Source organism: Cetorhinus maximus, chromosome 11 (genome assembly GCF_964194155.1).
Source record: "Cetorhinus maximus chromosome 11, sCetMax3.hap1.1, whole genome shotgun sequence".
In the NCBI taxonomy this organism is placed as follows: domain Eukaryota; kingdom Metazoa; phylum Chordata; class Chondrichthyes; order Lamniformes; family Cetorhinidae; genus Cetorhinus; species Cetorhinus maximus.
In genome coordinates, this window is record NC_135889.1 from 126,428,773 (window position 1) to 126,444,939 (window position 16,167).

Here is a 16,167-nt window from a genome sequence, read left to right on the forward strand (position 1 = left end):
TGTGTGTCTCAGTGTCGGCTCCTGTACAGTCCATGTGTGTCTCAGTGTCAGCTCCTGTACAGTCCATGTCTCTGTCTCAGTATCAGTTCCTGTACATACCATGTGTGTGTCTCAGTGTCAGCTCCTGTACGGTACGTGTGTGTGTCTCAGGTTCAGCTCCTGTACGGTCCATGTGTATCTCAGTGTCAGCTCCTGTACAGTCCATGTCTGTGTCTCAGTATCAGTTCCTGTACAGTCCGTGTGTGTGCCCCAGTGTCAGCTCCTGAACAGTCCATGTGTGTGTCTCAGTGTCAGCTCCTGTATGGTCCATGAGTGTGTCTCAGTGTCAGCTCCTGTACGGTCTGTGTGTGTGTCTCAGTGTCAGCTCCTGTACAGACCGTGTGTGTGTCTCAGTGTCAGCTCCTGTACAGTCCATGTGTGTGTCTCAGTGTCAGCTCCTGTACGGTCCATTTGTGTGTCTCAGTGTCAGCTCCTGTACAGTCCGTGTGTGTCTCAGTGTTAGCTCCTGTACATTCCGTTTGTGTGTCTCAGTGTCAGCTCCTGTGCAGTCTGTGTGTGTGTCTCAGTGTCAGCTCCTGTGCAGTCTGTGTGTGTATCTCAGTGTCAGCTCCTGTACAGTCCATGTGTGTGTCTCAGTGTCAGCTCCTGTGCAGTCTGTGTGTGTGTCTCAGTGTCAGCTCCAGTACAGTACGTGTGTGTGTCTCAGCGTCAGCTCCTGTACAGTACGTGTGTGTGTCTCAGTGTCAGCTCCTGTACAGTCCGTGTGTGTGTCTCAGGTTGAGCTCCTGTAGGGTCCGTGTGTATCTCAGTGTCAGCTCCTGTACAGTCCGTGTGTGTGTCTCAGTGTCAGCTCATGTACGGTCCATGTGTGTATCTCAGTGTCAGCTTCTGTGTGGTCTGTGTGTGTGTGGCTCAGTGTCAGCTCCTGTACGGTCCGTGTGTGTGTCTCAGTGTCAGCTCCTGTACCATCCGTGTGTGTGTCTCAGGTTCAGCTCCTGTAGGGTCCATGTGTATCTCAGTGTCAGCTCCCGTACAGTCCGTGTGTGTGTCTCAGTGTCAGCTCCTGTACGGTCCATGTGTGTATCCCAGTGTCAGTTCCCGTATGGTCCGTGTGTGTGTCTGAGGGTCAGCTCCTGTATGATCCGTGTGTGTGTGTGGCTCAGTGACAGCTTCTAAATGTTCCATGTGTGTGTGTCTCAGTGTCAGCTCCTGTACTGTCCATGTGTGTGTGTCTCAGTGTCAACTGCTGTATGGTCCATGTGTGTGTGTCTCAGTGTCAGCTCCTGTAGGGTCCATGTGCGTGTGTCTCAGTGTCAGCTCCTGCACAGTCTGTGTGTGTCTCAGTATCAGCTCCTATAGGGTCCGTGTCTGTGTCTTAGTGTCAGCTCCTGTATGGTCCGTGTGTGTCTCAGTGTCAGCTCCTGTAGGATCTGTGTGTGTGTCTCAGTGTCAGCTCCTGTATGGTCCGTGTGTGTCTCAGTGTCAGCTCCTGTAGGATCTGTGTGTGTGTCTCAGTGTCAGCTCCTGAAGGATCTGTGTGTGTGTCTCAGTGTCCGCTCCTGTAGGATCTGTGTGTGTGTCTCAGTGTCAGCTCCTGCACGGTCCGTATGTGTGTGTCCTCAGTGTCAGCTCCTGTATAATCCGTGTGTGTCCTCAGTGTCAGCTCCTGCACGGTCCGTGTGTGTTTCAGTGTCAGCTCCTGTACAGTCCGTGTGTGCGTCCTCAGTGTCAGCTCCTGTACAGTCTGTGTGTGTTTCAGTGTCAGCTCCTGTACAGTCCGTGTGTGTGTGTCTCAGTTTCAGCTCCTGTACGGTCCGTGTGTGTGTCTCAGTGTCGGCTCCTGTACAGTCCATGTGTGTCTCAGTGTCAGCTCCTGTACAGTCCATGTCTCTGTCTCAGTATCAGTTCCTGTACATACCGTGTGTGTGTCTCTGTGTCAGCTCCTGTACGGTACGTGTGTGTGTCTCAGGTTCAGCTCCTGTACGGTCCATGTGTATCTCAGTGTCAGCTCCTGTACAGTCTATGTCTGTGTCTCAGTATCAGTTCCTGTACAGTCCGTGTGTGTGCCTCAGTGTCAGCTCCTGAACAGTCCATGTGTGTGTCTCAGTGTCAGCTCCTGTATGGTCCATGAGTGTGTCTCAGTGTCAGCTCCTGTATGGTCTGTGTGTGTGTCTCAGTGTCAGGTCCTGAAGGGTCCATGTGCGTGTGTCTCAGTGTCAGCTCCTGCACAGTCTGTGAGTGTCTCAGTATCAGCTCCTGTAGGGTCCATGTCTGTGCCTTAGTGTCAGCTCCTGTATGGTCCGTGTGTGTCTCAGTTTCAGTTCATGTATGGTCCGTGTGTGTCTCAGTGTCAGCTCCTGTAGGATCTGTGTGTGTGTCTCAGTGACAGCTCCTGCACGGTCCGTATGTGTGCGTCCTCAGTGTCAGCTCCTGCACGGTCCGTGTGTCTTTAAGTGTCAGCTCCTGTACGGTCCGTGTGTGCGTCCTCAGTGTCAGCTCCTGTACAGTCCGTGTGTGTTTCAGTGTCAGCTCCTGTACAGTCCGTGTGTGTGCGTCTCAGTGTCAGCTCCTGTACGGTCCGTGTGTGTGTCTCAGTGTCAGCTCCTGTACGGTCCGTGTGTGTCTCAGTGTCAGCTCCTGTACAGTCCATGTCTGTGTCTCAGTGTCAGTTCCTGTACATTCCGTGTGTGTGTCTCAGTGTCAGCTCCGGTACGGTCCGTGTGTGCATCCTCAGTGTCAGCTCCTGTACAGTCCGTATGTGTTTCAGTGTCAGCTCCTGTACAGTCCGTGTGTGTGCGTCTCAGTGTCAGCTCCTGTACGGTCCGTGTGTGTGTCTCAGTGTCAGCTCCTGTACAGTCCGTGTGTGTCTCAGTGTCAGCTCCTGTACAGTCCATGTCTGTGTCTCTGTTTCAGTTCCTGTACATTCCGTGTGTGTGTCTCAGTGTCAGCTCCTGTGCAGTCCGTGTGTGTGTCTCAGTGTCAGCTCCTGTACAGTCCATGTCTGTGTCTCTGTGTCAGTTCCTGTACATTCCGTGTGTGTATCTCAGTGGCAACTCCTGTACGGTCCGTGTGTGTGTCTCAAGTTCAGCTCCTGTACGGTCCGTGTGTGTATCTCAGTGTCAACTCCCGTACGGTCCGTGTGTGTGTCTCAAGTTCAGCTCCTGTACGGTCCGTGTGTATCTCAGTGTCAGCTCCCGTACAGTCCGTGTGTGTGTCTCAGTGTCAGCTCCTGTACGGTCGATGTGTGTATCTCAGTGTCAGCTCCTGTATAGTCTGTGTGTGTGTGGCTCAGTGTCAGCTCCTGTACGGTCTGTGTGTGTGTCTCAGTGTCATCTGCTGTACGGTCCATGTGTATATCTCAGTGTCAACTCCTGTACCATCCGTGTGTGTGTCACAGGTTCAGCTCCTGTAGGGTCCGTGTGTATTTCAGTGTCAGCTCCAGTATGGTCCGTGTGTGTCTCAGTGTCAGCTCCTGTATGATCCGTATATGTGTGTCTCAGTGTCAGCTCCTGTACGGTCCGTGTGTGTGTCTCAGTATCAGCTCCTGTGTAGTCCGTGTGTGTCTCAGTGTCAGCTCCTGTACAATCCGTGTGTGTGCCTCAGTGTCAGCTCCTGTATGGCCCTTGTGTGTATCTCAGTGTCAAATCCTGTACCATCCGTCTGTGTGTCTCATGTTCAGCTCCTGTAGGGTCCGTGTGTATCTCAGTGTCAGCTCCCGTACAGTCCGTGTGTGTGTCTCAGTGTCAGCTCCTGTACGGTCCGTGTGTGTATCTCAGTGTCAGTTCCCGTATGGTCCGTGTGTGTGTCTGAGGGTCAGCTCCTGTATGGTCCGTGTGTGTGTGTGGCTCAGTGTCAGCTTCTGAATGTTCCATGTGTGTGTGTCTCAGTGTCAGCTCCTGTACAGTCAGTGTGTGTGTCTCAGTGTCAGCTCCTGAACTGTCCATGTGTGTGTGTCTCAGTGTCAACTGCTGTAAGGTCCATGTGTGTGTGTCTCAGTGTCAACTCCTGTACAGTCCGTGTGTGTGTCTCAGTGTCAGCTCCTGTATGGTCCATGAGTGTGTCTCAGTGTCAGCTCCTGTATGGTCCATGAGTGTGTCTCAGTGTCAGCTCCTGTATGGTCCATGTGTGTGTCTCAGGTTCAGCTCCTGTATGGTCTGTGTGTGTGACTCAGTGTCAGCTCCTGCACAGTCTGTGTGTGTCTCAGTATCAGCTCCTGTAGCGTCCGTGTCTGTGTCTTAGTGTCAGCTCCTGTATGGTCCGTGTGTGTCTCAGTGTCAGCTCCTGTAGGATCTGTGTGTGTGTCTCAGTGTCAGCTCCTGTAGGATCTGTGTGTGTGTCTCAGTGTCAGCTCCTGCACTTTCCGTATCTGTGTGTCCTCAGTGTCAGCTCCTGTATAATCCGTGTGTGTCCTCAGTGTCAGCTCCTGCACGGTCCGTGTGTGTTTCAGTGTCAGCTCCTGTGCGGTCCGTGAGTGCGTCCTCAGTGTCAGCTCCTGTACAGTCCGTGTGTGTTTCAGGGTCAGCTCCTGTACTGTCCGTGTGTGTGAGTCTCAGTGTCAGCTCCTGTACGGTCCGTGTGTGTGACTCTGTGTCATCTCCTCTACAGTCCGTGTGTGTCTCAGTGTCAGCTCCTGTACAGTCCATGTCTCTGTCTCAGTATCAGTTCCTGTACATTCCGTGTGTGTCTCAGTGTCAGCTCCTGTACGGTCCGTGTGTGCGTCTCAGGTTCAGCTCCTGTACGGTCCGTGTGTATCTCAGTGTCAGCTCCTGTACAGTCCATGTCTGTGTCTCAGTATCAGTTCCTGTACAGTCCGTGTGTGTGCCTCAGTGTCAGCTCCTGTACAGTCCATGTGTGTGTCTCAGTGTCAGCTCCTGTACGGTCCATGTGTGTATCTCAGTGTCAGCTCCTGTATGGTCTGTGTGAGTGTGGCTCAGTGTCAGCTCCTGTACGGTCCGTGTGTGTGTCTCAGTGTCAGCTCATGTACAGTCCGTGTGTGTGCGTCTCAGTGTCAGCTCCTGTACGGTCCGTGTGTGTGTCTTAGTGTCAGCTCCTGTACAGTCCGTGTGTGTCTCAATGTCAGCTCCTGTGCAGTCCGTGTGTGTGTCTCAGTGTCTGCTCCGGTACGGTCCGTGTGTGTGTCTCAAGTTCAGCTCCTGTACGGTCCGTGTGTATCTCAGTGTCAGCTCCCGTACATTCTGTGTGTGTGTCTCAGTGTCAGCTCCTGTACGGTCGATGAGTGTATCTCAGTGTCAGCTCCTGTATCGTCTGTGTGTGTGTGGCTCAGTGTCAGCTCCTGTACGGTCCATGTGTGTATCTCAGTGTCAGCTCCTGTATGGTCCGTGTGTGTGTCACAGTGTCAGCTCCTGTACAGTCCGTGTGTGTGTCTCAGTGTCAGCTCCTGTACAGTCCATGTGTGTGTGTCTCAGTGTCAGCTCCTGAACAGTCCGTGTGTGTGTCTCAGTGTCAGCTCCTGTACAGTCCATGTGTGTGTGTCTCAGTGTCAGCTCCTGTAGAGTCCATGTGTGTGTGTCTCAGTGTCAGCTCCTATACAGTCCGTGAGTGTGTCTCAGAGTCATCTCCTGTATGGTCCGTGTGCTTCTCAGTGTCAGCTCCTGTACAGTCTGTGTTTGTGTGACTCAGTGTCAGCTCCTGTAGGATCTGTGTGTGTGTCTCAGTGTCAGCTACTGCACGGTCCGTATGTGTGTGTCCTCAGTGTAAGTTACTGTACAATCTGTGTGTGTCCTCAGTGTCAGCTCCTGCACGGTCCGTGTGTGTTTCAGTGTCAACTCCTGTACGGTCCGTGTGTGCGTCCTCAATGTCAGCTCCTATACAGTTCGAGTGTGTTTCAGTGTCAGCTCCTGTACAGTCCGTGTGTGTGCGTCTCAGTGTCAGCTCCTTTACGGTCCATGTGTGTGTCTCAGTGTCAGCTCCTGTACAGTCCATGTCTGAGTCTCAGTGTCAGTTCCTGTACAGTCCGTGTGTGTGTCTCAGGTTCAGCTTTTGTACGGTCCGTGTGTATCTCAGTGTCAGCTCCTGTACAGTCCATGTGTGTGTCTCAGTGTCAGCTCCTGTATGGTCTGTGTGTGTGTGGCTCAGTGTCAGCTCCTGTATTGTCCGCGTGTGTGTCTCAGTGTCAGATCCTGTACAGTCCGTGTGTGTGTCTCAGTGTCAGCTCCTGTAAAGTGCATGTGTGTGTGTCTCAGTGTCAGCTCCTGAACAGTCCGTGTGTGTGTCTCAGTGTCAGCTCCTGTACAGTCCATGTGTGTGTGTCTCAGTGTCAGCCTCTGTAGAGTCCATGTGTGTGTGTCTCAGTTTCAGCTCCTGTACAGTCTGTGCGTGTGTCTCAGTGTCATCTGCTGTGAGGTCCATGTGTCTGTCTCAGTGTCAGCTCCTGTACGGTCCGTATGTGTGTGTTTCAGTGTCAGCTCCTGAACAGTCTGTGTGTGTGTCTCAGTGTCAGCTCCTGTACAGTCCATGTGTGTCTCAGTGTTAGCTCCTGTACGATCCGTGTGTGTGCGTCTCATAATCAGCTCCTGTACAGTCCGTGTGTATCTCAGTGTCAGCTCCTGTACCATCTGTGTGTGTGTCTCAGTGCAGCTGCTGTACAGTCCGTGTGTGTGTCTCAGGTTCAGCTCCTGTAGAGTCCAAATGTATCTCAGTGTCAGCTCCCGTACAGTCCTGTGTGTGTCTCAGTGTCAGCTCCTGTACGGTCCATGTGTGTAGCTCAGTGTCAGCTCCTGTATGGTCCGTGTGTCTCTCAGTGTCAGCTCCTGTGCAGTCCGTGTGTGTCTCAGTGTCAGCTCCTGTACAATCCGTGTGTGTGTCTCAGTGTCAGCTCCTGTATGGTCCTTGTGTGTATCTCAGTGTCAACTCCTGTACCATCTGTCTGTGTGTCTCAGGTTCAGCTCCTGTAGGGTCCGTGTGTATCTCAGTCTCAACTCCCGTACAGTCCGTGTGTGTGTCTCAGTGTCAGCTCCTGTATGGTCCGTGTGTGTATCTCAGTGTCAGTTCCCTTATGGTCCGTGTGTGTGCCTGAGGGTCAGCTCCTGTATGGTCCGTGTGTGTGTGTGGCTCAGTGTCAGCTTCTGAATGTTCCATGTGTGTGTGTCTCAGTGTCAGCTCCTGTACAGTCCGTGTGTGTGTCTCAGTGTCAGCTCCTGTACTGTCCATGTGTGTGTGTCTCAAGGTCAACTGCTGTACGGTCCATGTGTGTGTGTCTCAGTGTCAACTCCTGTACAGTCCGTGTGTGTGTCTCAGTGTCAGCTCCTGTATGGTCCATGAGTGTGTCTCAGTGTCAGCTCCTGTATGGTCCATGTGTGTGTCCTCAGTGTCAGTTCCTGTACAATCCGTGTGTGTCCTCAGTGTCAGCTCCTGCACGGTCCGTGTGTGTTTCAGTGTCAGCTCCTGTACGGTCCGTGTGTGCGTCCTCAGTGTCAGCTCCTGTACAGCCCGTGTGTGTTTCAATGTCAGCTCCTGTACAGTCCATGTGTGTGCGTCTCAGTGTCAGCTCCTATACGGTCCGTGTGTGTGTCTCAGTGTCAGCTCCTGTACGGTCCGTGTGTGTGTCTCAGGTTCAGCTCCTGTACGGTCTGTGTGTATCTCAGTGTCAGCTCCTGTACAGTCCTTGTGTGTGTCTCAGTGTCAGCTCCTGTATGGTCCGTGTGTGTCTCAGTGTCAGCTCCTGTAGGATCTGTGTGTTTGTCTCAGTGTCAGCTCCTGTAGGATCTGTGTGTGTGTCTCAGTGTCAGCTCCTGCACTTTCCGTATCTGTGTGTCCTCAGTGTCAGCTCCTGTACGACTTGTGTGTGTGTCTCAGTGTCAGCTCCTGTACGATCTGTGTGTGTGTCTCAGTATCAGCCTCTGTACTGTCCATGTGTGTGTCACAGTGTCAACCCCTGTATGGTCCGTGTGTGTGTCTCAGTGTCAGCTCCTGTATGGTCCGTGTGTGTGTCTCAGTGTCAGCTCCTGTATGGTCCGTGTGTGTGTCTCAGTGTCAGTTCCTTTTTGGTCTGTGTATGTGTCTCAGTGTCAGTACCTGTACAGTCCGTGTTTGTGTATTTCAGTATCAGCTCCTATACGGTCCGTGTGTGTGTCTCAGTGTCAGCTCCTGTATGGTCCGTGTGTGTCTCAGTATCAGCTCCTGTACAATCTGTGTGTGTGTCTCAGTGTCATCTGCTGTGAGGTCCATGTGTCTGTCTCAGTGTCAGCTCCTGTATGGTCCATATGTGTGTGTCTCAGTGTCAGCTCCTGAACAGTCTGTGTGTGTGTCTCAGTGTCAGCTCCTGTACAGTCCATGTGTGTCTCAGTGTTAGCTCCTGTACGATCCGTGTGTGTGCGTCTCAGTATCAGCTCCTGTACAGTCCGTGTGTGTGTCTCAGGTTCAGCTCCTGTAGAGTCCAAGTGTATCTCAGTGTCAGTTCCCGTATGGTCCGTGTGTGTGTCTGAGGGTCAGCTCCTGTATGGTCCATGTGTGTGTGTGGCTCAGTGTCAGCTTCTGAATGTTCCATGTGTGTGTGTCTCAGTGTCATCTCCTGTATGGTCCGTGTGTGTGTCTCAGTGTCATCTCCTGTATTTTCCGTGTGTGTGTCTCAGTGTCAGCTCCTGTACGATCTGTGTGTGTGTCTCAGTGTCAGCCTCTCTAATGTCCATGTGTGTGTCTCAGTGTCAACCCCTGTATGGTCCATCTGTGTGTGTCTCCATCTCAGCTCCTGCACAGTCTGTGTGTGTCTCAGTGTCAGCTCCTGTATGGTCCGTGTGTGTGTCTCAGTGTCTGCTCCTGTACAGTCTGTGTGTGTGTCTCAGTGTCAGCTCCTGTACAGTCCATGTGTGTGTCTCAGTGTCAGCTCCTGTACAATCCGTGTGTGTGTCTCAGTGTCAGCTCCTGTACGGTCCGTGTGTGTGTCTCAGTGTCAGCTCCTGTACAGTCCATGTCTGTGTCTCAGTGTCAGTTCCTGTACATTCCGTGTGTGTGTCTCAGTGTCAGCTCCTGTGCAGTCTGTGTGTGTGTCTCAGTGTCAGCTCCTGTGCAGTCTGTGTGTGTGTCTCAGTGTCAGCTCCTGTACAGTCCATGTGTGTGTCTCAGTGTCAGCTCCTGTAGGGTCCGTGTCTGTGTCTCAGTGTCAGCTCCTGTATGGTCCGGGTGTGTGTCGCAGTGTCAGCTCTTGTATGGTCCGTGTGTGTGTCTCAGTGTCATCTCCTATATGTTCCTTGTGTGTGTCTCAGGGTCATCTCCTGTATGGTCCTTGTGTGTGTCTCAGTGTCAGATCCTGTACGATCTGTGTGTGTGTCTCAGTGTCAGCTCCTGTACAGTCCGTGTGTGTGTCTCAGTGTCAGCTCCTGTACGACTTGTGTGTGTGTCTCAGTGTCAGATCCTGTACGATCTGTGTGTGCGTCTCAGTGTCAGCCTCTGTACTGTCCATGTGTGTGTCTCAGTGTCAACCCCTGTATGGTCCATCTGTGTGTGTCTCCATGTCAGCTCCTGTATGGTCCGTGTGTGTGTCTCAGTGTCAGCTCCTGTATGGTCCGTGTGTGTGTCTCAGTGTCAGTTTCTTTATGGTCTGTGTGTGTGTCTCAGTGTCAGTACCTGTACAGTCCGTGTTTGTGTATTTCAGTATCAGCTCCTATACGGCCCGTGTGTGTGTCTCAGTGTCAGCTCCTGTATGGTCCATGTGTGTCTCAGTATCAGCTCCTGTACAATCTGTGTGTGTGTCTCAGTGTCAGCTCCTGTACGGTCTGTGTGTGTGTCGCAGTGTCAGCTCCTGTACAGTCCGTGTGTGTTTCTCAGTGTCAGCTCCTGTACAGTCCATGTGTGTGTCTCAGTGTCAGCTCCTGTACGGTCCGTGTGTGTGTCTCAGTGTCAGCTCCTGTACAGTCCGTGTGTGTCTCAGTGTCAGCTCCTGTAAATTCCGTGTGTGTGTCTCAGTGTCAGCTCCTGTGCAGTCTGTGTGTGTCTCAGTGTCAGCTCCTGTGCAGTCTGTGTGTGTATCTCAGTGTCAGTTCCTGTACTGTCCGTGTGTGTGTCTCAGGTTCAGCTCCTGTAGGGTCCATGTGTATCTCAGTGTCAGCTCCTGTAGAGTCCGTGTGTGTGTCTCAGTGTCAGCTCCTGTACGTTCCATGTGTATATCTCAGTGTCAGCTCCTGTATTGTCTGTGTGTGTGTGGCTCAGTGTCAGCTCCTGTACAGTCCGTGTGTGTGTCTCAGTGTCAGCTCCTGTACCATCCGTGTGTGTGTCTCAGTGTCAGCTCCTGTACCATCCGTGTGTGTGTTTCAGGTTCAGCTCCTGTAGGGTCCGTGTGTATATCCGTGTCAGCTCCCGTACATTCCGTGTGTGTGTCTCAGTGTCAGCTCCTTTACGGTCCATGTGTGTATCTCAGTGTCAGTTCCCGAATGGTCCGTGTGTGTGTCTGAGGGTCAGCTCCTGTATGGTCCGTGTCTGTGTGTGGCTCAGTGTCAGCTTCTGAATGTTCCATGTGTGTGTGTCTCAGTGTCAGCTCCTCTACAGTCCGTGTTTGTGTCTCAGTGTCAGCTACTGTACTGTCCATGTGTGTGTGTCTCAGTGTCAGCTGCTGTATGGTCCATGTGTGTGTGTCTCAGTGTCAGCTCCTGTAGGGTCCATGTGCGTGTGTCTCAGTGTCAGCTCCTGCACAGTCTGTGTGTGTCTCAGTATCAGTTCCTGTAGGGTCCGTGTCTGTGTCTTAGTGTCAGCTCCTATATGGTCCGCGTGTGTCTCAGTGTCAGCTCCTGTAGGATCTGTGTTTGTGTCTCAGTGTCAGCTCCTGTATGGTCCGTGTGTGTCTCAGTGTCAGCTACTGTAGGATCTGTGTGTGTGTCTCAGTGTCAGCTCCTGGATGGTCCGTATGTGTGTGTCCTCAGTGTCAACTCCTGTATAATCCGTGTGTATCCTCAGTGTCAGCTCCTGCACGGTCCGTGAGTGTTTCAGTGTCAGCTCCTGTACGGTCCGTGTGTGCGTCCTCAGTGTCAGCTCCTGTACAGTGCGTGTGTGTTTCAGTGTCAGCTCCTGTACATCCGTGTGTGTGCGTCTCAGTGTCAGCTCCTGTACGGTCCGTGTGTGTGTCTCAGTGTCAGCTCCTGTACAGTCCATGTCCCTGTCTCAGTATCAGTTCCTGTACATTCCGTGTGTGTGTCTCAGTGTCAGCTACTGTACGATCCGTCTGTGTGTCTCAGGTTCAGCTCCTGTACGGTTCGTGTGTATCTCAGTGTCAGCTCCTGTACAGTCCATGTCTGAGTCTCAGTATCAGTTCCTGTACAGTCCGTGTGTATGCCTCAGTGTCAGCTCCTGTACAGTCCATGTGTGTGTCTCAGTGTCAGCTCCTGTTCGGTCCATGTGTGTATCTCAGTGTCAGCTCCTGTATGGTCTGTGTGTGTGTGGCTCAGTGTCAGCTCCTGTACGGTCCGTGTGTGTGTCTCAGTGTCAGTTCCTTTATGGTCTGTGTGTGTGTCTCAGTGTCAGTACCTGTACAGTCCGTGTTTGTGTATTTCAGTATCAGCTCCTATACGGTCCGTGTGTGTGTCTCAGTGTCAGCTCCTGTATGGTCTGTGTGTGTCTCAGTATCAGCTCCTGTACAATCTGTGTGTGTGTCTCAGTGTCAGCTCCTGTACGGTCTATGTGTGTGTCTCAGTGTCAGCTCCTGTACAGTCCGTGTGTGTGTCTCAGTTTCAGCTACTGTACAGTCCATGTGTGTGTCTCAGTGTCAGCTTCTGTACGGTCCGTGTGTGTGTCTCAGTGTCAGCTCCTGTACATTCCGTGTGTGTGTCTCAGTGTCAGCTCCTGTACATTCCGTGTGTGTGTCTCAGTGTCAGCTCCTGTGCAGTCTGTGTGTGTATCTCAGTGTCAGCTCCTGTGCAGTCTGTCTGTGTATCTTAGTCTCAGCTCCTGTACAGTGCATGTGTGTGTCTCAGTGTCAGCTCCTGTGCATTGTGTGTGTGTGTCTCAGCGTCAGCTCCTGTACAGTACGTGTGTGTGTCTCAGCGTCAGCTCCTGTACAGTACGTGTGTGTGTCTCAGTGTCAGTTCCTGTACAGTCCGTGTGTGTGTCTCAGGTTCAGTTCCTGTTGGGTCCGTGTGTATCTCAGTGTCAGCTCCTGTACAGTCCGTGTGTGTGTCTCAGTGTCAGCTCCTGTATGGTCCATGTGTGTATCTCAGTGTCAGCTCCTGTATGGTCTGTGTGTGTGTGGCTCAGTGTCAGCTCCTGTACGTTCCGTGTGTGTGTCTCAGTGTCAGCTCCTGTACCATCCGTGTGTATGTCTCAGGTTCAGCTCCTGTAGGTTCCGTGTGTATCTCAGTGTCAGCTCCCGTACAGTCCATGTGTGTGTCTCAGTGTCAGCTCCTGTATGGTCCATGTGTGTATCTCAGTGTCAGATCCCGTATGGTCCGTGTGTGTGTCTGAGGGTCAGCTCCTGTATGGTCCGTGTGTGTGTGTGGCTCAGTGTCAGCTTCTGAATGTTCCATGTTTTTGTGTCGCAGTGTCAGGTCCTGTACAGTCCGTGTTTGTGTCTCAGTGTCAGCTCCTGTACTGTCCATGTGTGTGTGTCTCAGTGTCAACTGCTGTATGGTCCATGTGTGTGTGTCTCAGTGTCAGCTCCTGTAGGGTCCATGTGCGTGTGTCTCAGTGTCAGCTCCTGCACAGTCTGTGTGTGTCTCAGTGTCAGCTCCTGTAGGGTCCGTGTCTGTGTCTTAGTGTCAGCTCCTGTATGGTACGTGTGTGTCTCAGTGTCAGCTCCTGTAGGATCTGTGTGTGTGTCTCAGTGTCAGCTCCTGTATGGTCCGTGTGTGTCTCAGTGTCAGCTCCTGTAGGATCTGTGTGTGTGTCTCAGTGTCAGCTCCTGGACGGTCCGTATGTGTGTGTCCTCAGTGTCAGCTCCTGTATAATCCGTGTGTGTCCTCAGTGTCAGCTCCTGCATGGTCCGTGTGTGTTTCAGTGTCAGCTCCTGTATGGTCCGTGTGTGCGTCCTCAGTGTCAGCTCCTGTACAGTCCGTGTGTGTTTCAGTGTCAGCTCCTGTACAGTCCGTGTGTGTGCGTCTCAGTGTCAGCTCCTGTACGGTCCGTGTGTGTGTCTCAGTGTCAGCTCCTGTACAGTCCGTGTTTGTCTCAATGTCAGCTCCTGTACAGTCCATGTCTCTGTCTCAGTATCAGCTCCTGTATGGTCCGTGTGTGTGTCTCTGTGTCAGCTCCTGTATGGTCCGTGAGTGTGTCTCAGTGTCATCTCCTGTATGGTCCGTGTGTGTGTCTCAGTGTCAGCTCCTGTATTTTCCGTGTGTGTGTCTCAGTGTCAGCTCCTGTACGATCTGTGTGTGTGTCTCAGTGTCAGCCTCTCTACTGTCCATGTGTGTGTCTCAGTGTCAACCCCTGTATGGTCCATCTGTGTGTTTCTCCATGTCAGCTCCTGCACGGTCTGTGTGTGTCTCAGTGTCAGCTCCTGTATGGTCCGTGTCTGTGTCTCAGTGTCAGCTCCTGTATGGTCCGTGTGTGTCTCTCAGTGTCATTTCCTTTATGGTCTGTGTGTGTGTCTCAGTGTCAGTACCTGTACAGTCCGTGTGTGTGTATTTCAGTATCAGCTCCTATACGGTCCGTGTGTGTGTCTCAGTGTCAGCTACTGTAGGATCCGTGTGTGTATCTCAGTGTCAGCTCCTGTATGGTCCATGTGTGTCTCAGTATCAGCTCCTGTACGGTCCGTGTGTGTGTCTCAGTGTCAGCTCCTGTAGGGTCCGTGTGTGTATCTCAGTGTCAGCTCCTGTATGGTCTATGTGTGTCTCAGTATCAGCTCCTGTACGATCTGTGTATGTGTATCAGTGTCAGCTCCTGTACAGTCCGTGTGTGTGTCTCAGTGTCAGCTCCTGTACAGTCCATGTGTGTGTCTCAGTGTCAGCTCCTGTACAATCCGTGTGTGTGTCTCAGTGTCAGCTCCTGTACATTCCGTGTGTGTGTCTCAGTGTCAGCTCCTGTACAATCCGCGTGTGTGTCTCAGTGTCAGCTCCTGTACAGTCCATGTCTGTGTCTCAGTGTCAGTTCCTGTACATTCCTTGTGTGTGTCTCAGTGTCAGCTCCAGTACGGTCCGTGTGTGAGTCTCAGGTTCAGCTCCTGTACGGTCCGTGTGTATCTCAGTGTCAGCTCCTGTACAGTCCATGTCTGTGTCCCAGTATCAGTTCCTGTACAGTCCGTGTTTGTGCCTCAGTGTCAGCTCCTGTACAGTCCATGTGTGTGTCTCAGTGTCAGCTCCTGTACAGTCCGTGTGTGTGTCTCAGTGTCAGCTCCTGTACAGTCCATGTGTGTGTGTCTCAGTGTCAGCTCCTGTAGAGTCCATGTGTGTGTCTCAGTGTCAGCTCCTGTAGAGTCCATGTGTGTGTGTCTCAGTGTCAGCTCCTATACATTCTGTGCGTGTGTCTCATTGTCAGTTCCTGTACAGTCTGTGTGTGTGTCTCAGTGTCAGCTCCTGTATGGTCCGTGTGTGTCTGTCTCAGTGTCAGCTCCTGTACAGTCCGTGTGTGTGTCTCAGTGTCAGCTCCTGTACAGTCCATGTGTGTGTTTCTCAGTGTCATCTCCTGTAGAGTCCATGTGTGTGTGTCTCAGTGTCAGCTCCTATACAGTCTGTACGTGTGTCTCAGTGTCAGCTCCTGTACGGTCCGTATGTGTGTGACTCAGTGTCAGCTCCTGAACAGTCTGTGTGTGTGTCTCAGTGTCAGTTCCTGTACAGTCCATGCGTGTCTCAGTGTCAGCTCCTGTACCGTCCGTGTGTGTGCGTCTCACTATCAGCTCCTGCACAGTCCATGTGTGTGTCTCAGTGTCAGCTCCTTTACCATCTGTGTGTGTGTCTCAGTGTCAGCTCCTGTACAGTCCGTGTGTGTGTCTCAGTGTCAGTTCCTGTACGGTCCGTGTGTGTGTCTCAGGTTCAGCTCCTGTAGGGTCCATGTGTATCTCAGTGTCAGCTCCCGTACAGACCGTATGTGTGTCTCAGTGTCAGCTCCTGTACGGTCCATGTGTGTATCTCAGTGTCAGCTCCCGTATGGTCCGTGTGTGTGCCTGAGTTTCAGCTCCTGTATGCTCCGTGTGTGTCTCAGTGTCAGCTCCTGTATGGTCCGTGTGTGTCTCAGTGTCAGCTCCTGTATGTTCCGTGTGTGTGTGTCTCAGTGTCAGCTCCTGTTTGATCCGTGTGTGTCTCAGTGTCAACTCCTGTACGGTCCGTGTGTGTGTGTCTCAGTGTCAGCTCCTGTACAGTCCTTGCGTGTGTGTCTCAGTGTCAGCTCCTGTACAGTCCGTGTGTGTGTCTCAGTGTCAGCTCCTGTACAGTCTGTGTGTGACTCTCAGTGTCAGCTCCTGTACAGTCCGTGTGTGTGTATCTCAGTGTCAGCTCCTGCACGCTCTGTGTGTGTATCTCAGTGTCAGCTCCTGTATGGTCCGTGTGTGTGTCTCAGTGTCAACCCCTGTATGGTCCATGTGAGTGTGTCTCAGTGTCAGCTCCTGCATAGTCTGTGTGTGTCTCAGTATCAGCTCCTGTATGGTCCGTGTGTGTGTCTCTCTGTCAGCTCCTGTATGGTCCGTGTGTGTGTCTCAGTGTCATCTCCTGTATGGTCCGTGTGTGTGTCTCAGTGTCAGCTCCTGTATTTTCCGTGTGTGTGTCTCAGTGTCAGCTCCTGTACGATCTGTGTGTGTGTCTCAGTGTCAGCCTCTCTACTGTCCATGTGTGTGTCTCAGTGTCAACCCCTGTATGGTCCATCTGTGTGTTTCTCCATGTCAGCTCCTGCACGGTCTGTGTGTGTCTCAGTGTCAGCTCCTGTATGGTCCGTGTCTGTGTCTCAGTGTCAGCTCCTGTATGGTCCGTGTGTGTCTCTCAGTGTCATTTCCTTTATGGTCTGTGTGTGTGTCTCAGTGTCTGTACCTGTACAGTCCGTGTGTGTGTATTTCAGTATCAGCTCCAATACGGTCCGTGTGTGTGTCTCAGTGTCAGCTACTGTAGGATCCGTGTGTGTATCTCAGTGTCAGCTCCTGTATGGTCCATGTGTGTCTCAGTATCAGCTCCTGTACGGTCCGTGTGTGTGTCTCAGTGTCAGCTCCTGTAGGGTCCGTGTGTGTATTTCAGTGTCAGCTCCTGTATGGTCTATGTGTGTCTCAGTATCAGCTCCTGTACGATCTGTGTATGTGTCTCAGTGTCA

The 16,167-nt window shown here is 52.2% G+C and overlaps 1 protein-coding gene across 1 annotated transcript in view; it reads right to left on the bottom strand.

The window, feature by feature from the left end:
* LOC144686231 (SPRY domain-containing protein 3-like) overlaps positions 1 to 16,167 on the bottom strand; it is a 1,189,784-nt gene that overhangs the window by 187,558 nt on the left and 986,059 nt on the right. The gene's annotated exons all lie outside the window — the stretch shown is intronic.